Below are 7,750 nucleotides of genomic sequence, written 5' to 3'. Positions count from 1 at the left end.
TTAATCTTTTTTTATAAAATATAAATTTAAATCCAAAACACAAATTACTTCAATTAAATTATATAATTTTCATCGTTTTTTAATTACTCAAAACTTAATTTTAATTATGTAAGATATCCAATTACAATAAAATTATATAAAAATATTAATTAACTTAAATTCAAAATATTTTTAAAAATCAATTTAATTATTTTTAATAAGTGAAGCACTTTTTTCTTCTTTGATACTTAGCAAAAAAATGAACTGTTCTTTTCTTACTCGAACTTTACCCAAAACACCCTAACAACAGCTAAAAATTGCTTTTCTCTTGCTTGAATGACAATGGGCTGGATTATGAATTAATTTTTTATTCAGCAGCCTTGGAAGTACTTTATCTTCTTTGTTTGGGTTGCACAATGAACATAGGCTTGCAATGCTAAATAATTTTATCAAAACACTTTTAAGTTATCAACCCAATTAACATCATGTTTGTCATCACAAAAAATATTATTATATATTTACTTAACTCAACAACTTCTAACTATTTTCCTAATTTATTTAAAAAAAAACTTTGTTTTTTCATCGTTTGTATGTTATATATATATACTACAAAAAAATTTGGTAATTACGGCGGTTTTTTAAGGTTATTACGGCGGTTTGAACCGCCATTATTACCTTGAATGGCGACCAAGAAAAACCGTCGGAATTCTAAGCGTCATTTGGTTATTACGGCAGTTTTTAAAAAACCGCCACAATTGGTTAAAACGGCGGTTTTTTGGTTGGTTAAAACGATGGTTCAAACCGCCGTTGCCGTTATTTCCGGATAAAATGGCGTTTTTAATTGGTTAAAATGGCGGTTCAAACCGCCGTTATTTCCGGGTAAAACGGCGGTTTTTTGGTTGGTTATAACGGCGGTTTGAACCACCATTATTTCTGGATAAAATGGCGTTTTTAATTTGTTAAAATGGCAGTTCAAACTACCGTTATTTTCGGATAAAACAACATTTTTATTGTTGATTAAAACGACGATTCAAACCACCATTATTTCCGAATAAAACGATATTTTTTAATTGGTTAAAATAACGTTTGAAACTGACATTTTTACCAAGTTAAAATGACATTTTATGTTGTTTAAAACGGCATTCATGAATTGCTGTTTTTACTGAATAAAAATGACATTTTTATCGTTTAAAAAGGCATTTTTAACTATTATTTTTACCACGTTAAACAAACAATTTTTTGTTTAAAATTTTATAATAGCAAAAAATCAGAACCCATAAACAAAATATTACATCACTCAAATAAAATATCAAACATAATATATAATTTTTTTATTAGTACTAGAAATTAGAAGTAATAATTTCTATACAAATAATTAAGCAAATTATATTCACTAATTATTACTTTGAAAAGTATTAGCATAGGCATGCAAAAAAAGGAGCTCGAAGGACATCAGCTGTGAACTAAAAAGTCAACTTCTGGCATCATAACATTTCTAGTAGCATTGGCATGAGCTTGAGAAATTAACCCACCAGAATTCCTAGTCTCCAAAAAACTTTCTTTGACTTTCCACTGCTTTTAAGCCTCTTCAAATTCTTGTCCTGAAGAACATTCTTTATAGCCACAGTTTCACCAGTCTCCAAGCAATTCCCCTGAATAACAAAACACAGAAAATTTTAACCATAGTATATATATATATTATAAAATGCTTAAGCTTCCCAAGTTTAGATACCAAATGTCCAGATAGATTAGAGTTATCAAGATCCCTACAAAAAGTAACACAAGATGATCAATTTAAAAGAAAATGTCAATGGAACACTAACTACTTCATTCAACCTAAAATTCATAATGTCTATTTCCAAAATATAACATTAATAGGTTGAATGAAAATCAAATCAAGCATTAAAGAGATAATTAGCCTCTGTCATAAAACAAAAACAGTGTATATATTAGAGGCATCCTACAAGACATACAATTAAGAATAAATCATTAAGAAACCTAAAGCATCATTCGGTCATCACAGCATTTAAGTATCAAAATTCTACCTACTGGTTTGTCAGATTAAAGTTTGGAATGTAATGAGTCACGGTAAGCATCACCTTTTGTGGACTAAGAGTAACCTTTTCTTCACAAACTGAACCAAGCTCTGCAAATAAAGCTTAACATGATATAGATAGCCGAATTAGTTACCTGCAAAATGAAACATTGTATAACCCATGCAATGGTTTAGCTTGGTTGTTACTTGTTTGGAAAGCTAAATTGTCTCATCATGTAATTTAAAATGGATAATATAGCCATTTTGATGGTTGAAAAATTTATTAACAAAAATGATCCAAAAACTAATTTATTAACAAAATTGTATACGTGAAGTTTGAAACCTTCCTAAAATTGTATACTAATTTATTAATTTGGTTGTGCAGAAGTTTGAAACCTTCCTAAAGTTGCAATTTAAATTTGTTGCGTCAATCGGAATTAATAAGACAAAAAATGACCAGTTCTAAAAAAACAAAGCATAAGACAAAGAAAACTAACCTTCAAGACAGCTACCACATGAAGTCAATGGCTAAACTTGCTGACACAGTTAAGAGGATAGGTCAAACCAACTATTTCAACTTTCAATATAGAAGCTTTACTTTTGAACTTCTTGGCCTATTTTGTAGAACAGAAATATCTCATCTGATGGAAGCTTGAATAACACAGGATTCCACATAGGAACATTAGGTTGCTCATCAGCAACTACAGGTGATTCTCATATGCCATTCTGTTGATTGTAAATTACAAAGTCAAAGACAAGATAGTTTAATGAGTGATTAGAATAGGTAAAAATGGGAACTCTGCTATGAAAAGGGGAAGAAACCTTGTAAGTTTGCAACCAAATTTTGATAAATAAGTCAAAAATAGATTCAAGAACTAATCTTTTTCCAAGAGAACATATTATCAATCCACAATTTCCATCACTTTCAGTTTTAATAAATAAGGACACCGTTTGCCGTATGATAGCTATGAACCAACAAAATATCATTGCCTATCCATCCAACAAAGCTTTCTCAAAATGAAAATCTCAGTCATAATTTTCCAATTTCTGCGAATTTGTCGGCATTACTTATGAGTACGTGGACTTGGAATTAGATTTGGATATGGATATAACTCTCATTGCTTTTCCTTAAGACCAAATATAAATTAATAAATTAAAAAAAGAGATCACTTTTGCTTGTATCCTTTTTCTTATGTCACAAAGCGCAAAGCATAAACATGAATGAACTTATGAAATAAAAGCTACAAAGAGTTGACAAGTAATAGAAGGTTAGAAATTTATTGGGGAAAGTACATTTTCTTCTATTTCTAAAGTATGTGAAATATTTTATCAAAATCTTCAACAGAAACGATAATATATATAAATAGAAAACAAATACTTTTTTTTGAAAAAAAAGTAAAAAACAAAGACTTTTGAACTTCTGACTACATAAATGAAAACTTTTAAAAACATTTCTTTTTTTTTTTTAAATGTCTTTAATTCTTTACAACACTTATTAACAAATGCAAACAATTTTTTTAAATATTTCAAGAGTAAGTAATAAGTTAAATATTTCACAAAAATTTACAAAATCATATTCGAATAAATACAAGGTGGTAGACAGGAAACTGAGTTTTCAATGGCAAAAAGGAAAAGAGAAAAGTACTAGTCTTCTTGCACATACACAAGAGGGTGAGTGAGTTGTTAGTGACCATAATCTTGGTACTTTGTCACTGAAGCATCAAGAAGCTGAACACCGTAGTAGTTCCCAATATACCCTTGCCTTGATTGTATTATCTTCAAAGACTAAATATCAACTTAGTAGATATTGATATTACAAATACATTTAGTGAAAAAAGTCTATTTTCCTGCTATGCATTATTCATAAGCAATGGAAGTGATTTACAAAAATCAAAATCAACTTCCTTACAAGCCACTCTACAACCTATTTCAAACCTCAACCAATTCATTCTTTAATTGCATCTATCGGAGGATTAATGCAGAAGAAGCTGTCAAAGAGCTATGCAGCAATTACTCAACCACTTTCTAATATTTCATCGTAAAGAAAAATACAAAAATCATAACTGAATTTTCCACGAAGCATCGGCATAGATAGTGTCTAGAAATATGTCAAACAAATAATGACTGCAAAAATAAGATATAACAGCTGATCTTAGACAACCAATAGAGTATAAAACTTACCTTTAGAAGTTCATAGATATAATATCGAATATCATAATCTGACAGGGTGGGGTAGAGCACTTTAAAATCAGTGTTATTGACATATTCAAATATAAGGCTTGGGGTTTTTGATTGCTAGTCCCTAACAATGTCAAGCAGCTTTATAACATTGGGACCTCCACAAAGATTATGCAATATTTTGATCTCCCTCTTTAACTGCAACCAAAATAAAAACTTATAAGATGTACAAACTTATATATACAACCAGAGTATTGGAAAGGGTAAAATCTTACAGGTTTGAAATTAGAAATTTAATAACAAATTAAATGAACTACTGGACCAAAGTTGGCCATTGAAGCCCCAGCATAGCATTCATTTCCATATGAGGATGGAATGAAGTGAAAAAGTATACTAAAACTGAAAACAGCAGTGTTGCTTTAATTAAAAATAGCAGTCATATTAGTTAATACAAATTGCAATTGGTGTAGGGATTGGATTCACCTTTTTCTTCTTGACGGGTTTGAGGATCTTGATGATGCATTTTTCATTATTGGTAGAGTAAACACCCTTAAAGACCTCGCTATATTTCCCTCTTCCCACCTTCCTCACAACCTCGTAGTCATCTTGCTCCCTGCAACTCATGAACACAATTTTTTAAACAGATATTAAATAAACAAAATAGGAAATAGGAAATGAAATAAAAGTATTAATAATAATAAATATGATTATTGTTACCCCCACTGGACGGTGAGACTATAAGCACATAGTGGAACAAATTCAGAACTGATAAAGCATGAAAGAATCAACTCAAGGAACTAAAGCAAACTATTAACTAAAAGCATTAAGTTTCAGGCACAAATAATCCAATAAAATAACAAAATTACCGCAACTCCATTCTCCGCAGCATCGAGCGCTTCATCATCATCATTATGAAATGTTTTAACGATCCCTTCCTCAGAAACCCTAGCTTCTATAGTTTTAGTAGTTGTAGTTGTCATTTCGCAAAATCTATCATGTATTCTGAAATTTTGGATCAATAATTCAAGAAATCGAAGGAATTAAAGTAAAATATTTTCAAGAGAAACAAAGGAAAAGAGGGAGAAGAACCTACCTAGCGAGCTTGTGGGAGGAGAATCTCACAACACATTAGCTCGATGGATGAGATTGCCGGCGTAGGAGAATGCCACCGGGGGAGATCATTGCACTAGGAGATGTCGTTGGAGGAGACCATCGCAGGAGGAGACCGTCGTAGGAGGAGATTGTCGTTGGAGGAGAGAGGTCACCAGAGAAGATCGCCGCTGAGGAAAACATCGCCGAATGAGGTCGTCGTTGGAGGAGGTCGTCGCCGAAAGAGATCGGTCAGAAGAGGTCGTCGCCAAAGGAGATCAGTCAGAGGAGATCGTCACAGAGAAGATCCTTGTGGCAGCGATTCAAATTTTGCGTTTCAACGGAAAATTAAAATTGGATTTGGGTTAGGCTGTTTTATATAGAAGTGATAATGGCGTTTTAAAACCACCAAAATCAACATAAACCGCCACTAAATGCAATTTAATTATGGCAATAATGAAAAACGTCATAATATTCGGGTATTACGGCGATTTTGTAAAACCGCCGTAATATTTATGCCATTTTATCTCCCTTTATATATATATTATTTGGAAAATGAATTACAATTCTTAATCATTACTCTATAATTAAAGTCGTATTATATAGTTATAAAATATTTATTTCCTAATTTCTTTGTCTAAAAAAACATAATTATCTTCTATTATATTTTCATCATAATAAAGGATAAATAGAGTTCACCCAGCTAATTTAAAAAACCTATGAAACATTGATGTATAATTTAAGTTGTGATTCAGTCTGTATCACTTAAATTTTTTCTTAATTTAGTCCATATAAGTATATATTAGGAAATTTATAAAGACTGAATTAGAAATTTATAATTGGACTTTAGTTAATATAGTAAATACTTTACACTTCAATGATGAGAATTTTTATTCAAATATTAGAAATAATATGTATATTGAACTTAATTAGTCATTTGTCTGCAATGCAATCATATTATCTGTTCTCCGGATAATATTGCTAAACATGTTTTAATTGGATTTATGACATAATATTATGAAATATAAATTAGCAATGACGCTTTTGCTATCCTCTTTCATTTGGATTGATTCTAACTATTCTATTCAAACAATTGTTGTAGTTAAATAAATTCCTAATTCCTAATAGAATTTGGAAGAGATCATTATTAAGTTATTAATTTAATAAATATGAATAGAAAAGAAAGCAGAAGGGAGATATAACTAACAAACTGAAGAAAAGAGAAGGTTATTATGATTCTTTATTGCTTTCTTAATTGTCTCCGGTAAGACAAGAAGATCGAGATTCTATAATATATTTTTTACGAATAATTCTATGAATCAAGATTGCTTCTGTATAGAAAAAAGCATTGAATAGTTCTTCTCTTACTATATAGAAACTAGAATGATTAGATGATTCTTTGTCACCTCACTCAAGTGATGATGGAAATGGTAAATAAGAAGAGAGAGTGAGAAACGCTCTGAAAAATAGGATGAGGAGATTTGTCATGTACACTATTGGAGGAGGCCTGGTAGATAAGAAAAATATAAAATTTAAAAAAAATATCAAAAGAATATCATTGAGAAGAGAAACACAAAAGTAATATATGATTCTTTAATTAGAGGTCACAAGAGAGCAAAGTATATGGTTCTCCACTTCTACTTGTATCTGCATAGAAAAAAAAGAATGAAGCTAACAATATATATACTATATAGCCTTAATTATGACATGTTTGGCGAATGACATACCATAGCAAATTAATTAACTTTAATTTGGATTTTTATATATGGAGGAACCAAATCCAATTTCAAGTGCACAAGGAAGCACGTCACGAAATTCAGGTTTGTTCTTATCCATATAAATTTCCTTATTATTATAGCCGAGTTTGATTTGTATATATGTAACTGATTTTGTTAGCAAATGAAAATAACTTATAAGAATTAGCTTAACTTGAACGAGAGACAGAGTAACTATTTAGTATTGGTTATTAGTAATTTTGAATTGACTTATTAGGGTTGGTTTGAGTTAGTTTTTTTTATTTAAAAAAGTATTTTTTAAATAAAGTATTATTATTTAATTTTAAATTTATTTAAATATATTTTTTTAAAAAGAATACTTTTATTAAAAAATTAATTTTTTTTAACATTAATAATACCTTGATTAAAAAAAATTAAAAATAAAAGATGTTCTTTAATATTAATTTTAAAAAAAACTTATCTAAAAATAAAATATCTTTTGTCTATTAATTTTTTTTTTAAAAAGATAAAAAGGTAAACACTTTTCAAAAGCCAATCTAAAAATGACCTTAAATATGATGATGTCAACAGACAATGCAAGCAGTTCTATTGGGCAATATGAAGCACTATTGAGGGCAGTGCGCAATGGAGACATACATAGTACTCGAAAATTTCTAAAAGATGATCCGGAAGCATTGAATGCAAAGATCACGCTCTATGGCGAGAGAGCACTTCATGTTGCAGCTATGTTTGG

At 29.9% G+C, this 7,750-nt stretch overlaps 1 non-coding gene across 5 annotated transcripts; it reads right to left on the bottom strand.

Annotated features, from left to right (window-relative positions):
• Nucleotides 1-1,381: 1,381 nt before the first annotated feature.
• Nucleotides 1,382-5,611, bottom strand: LOC107466814 (uncharacterized). 5 transcript variants are annotated; one of them, XR_001587810.3, is made up of 8 exons: nt 5,286-5,611; nt 5,059-5,194; nt 4,676-4,805; nt 3,678-4,390; nt 2,512-2,740; nt 2,079-2,169; nt 1,712-1,745; nt 1,382-1,631 (listed from the first exon to the last, which is right to left on the bottom strand). It is a non-coding gene; the product is annotated as an uncharacterized LOC107466814 (transcript). The 5 variants fall into 5 exon arrangements; XR_008002541.1 differs by lacking the exon at nt 1,712-1,745 and having other exon boundaries at nt 3,678-3,799; nt 4,196-4,390; XR_008002540.1 differs by lacking the exon at nt 1,712-1,745 and having other exon boundaries at nt 3,678-3,790; nt 4,196-4,390.
• Nucleotides 5,612-7,750: the final 2,139 nt, after the last annotated feature.

The sequence above is a fragment of the Arachis duranensis genome, chromosome 9, assembly GCF_000817695.3.
Source record: "Arachis duranensis cultivar V14167 chromosome 9, aradu.V14167.gnm2.J7QH, whole genome shotgun sequence".
NCBI lineage: Eukaryota > Viridiplantae > Streptophyta > Magnoliopsida > Fabales > Fabaceae > Arachis > Arachis duranensis.
Note: the sequence above shows the minus strand (reverse complement) of the source record. Positions and strands in the feature narration are given on the sequence as shown.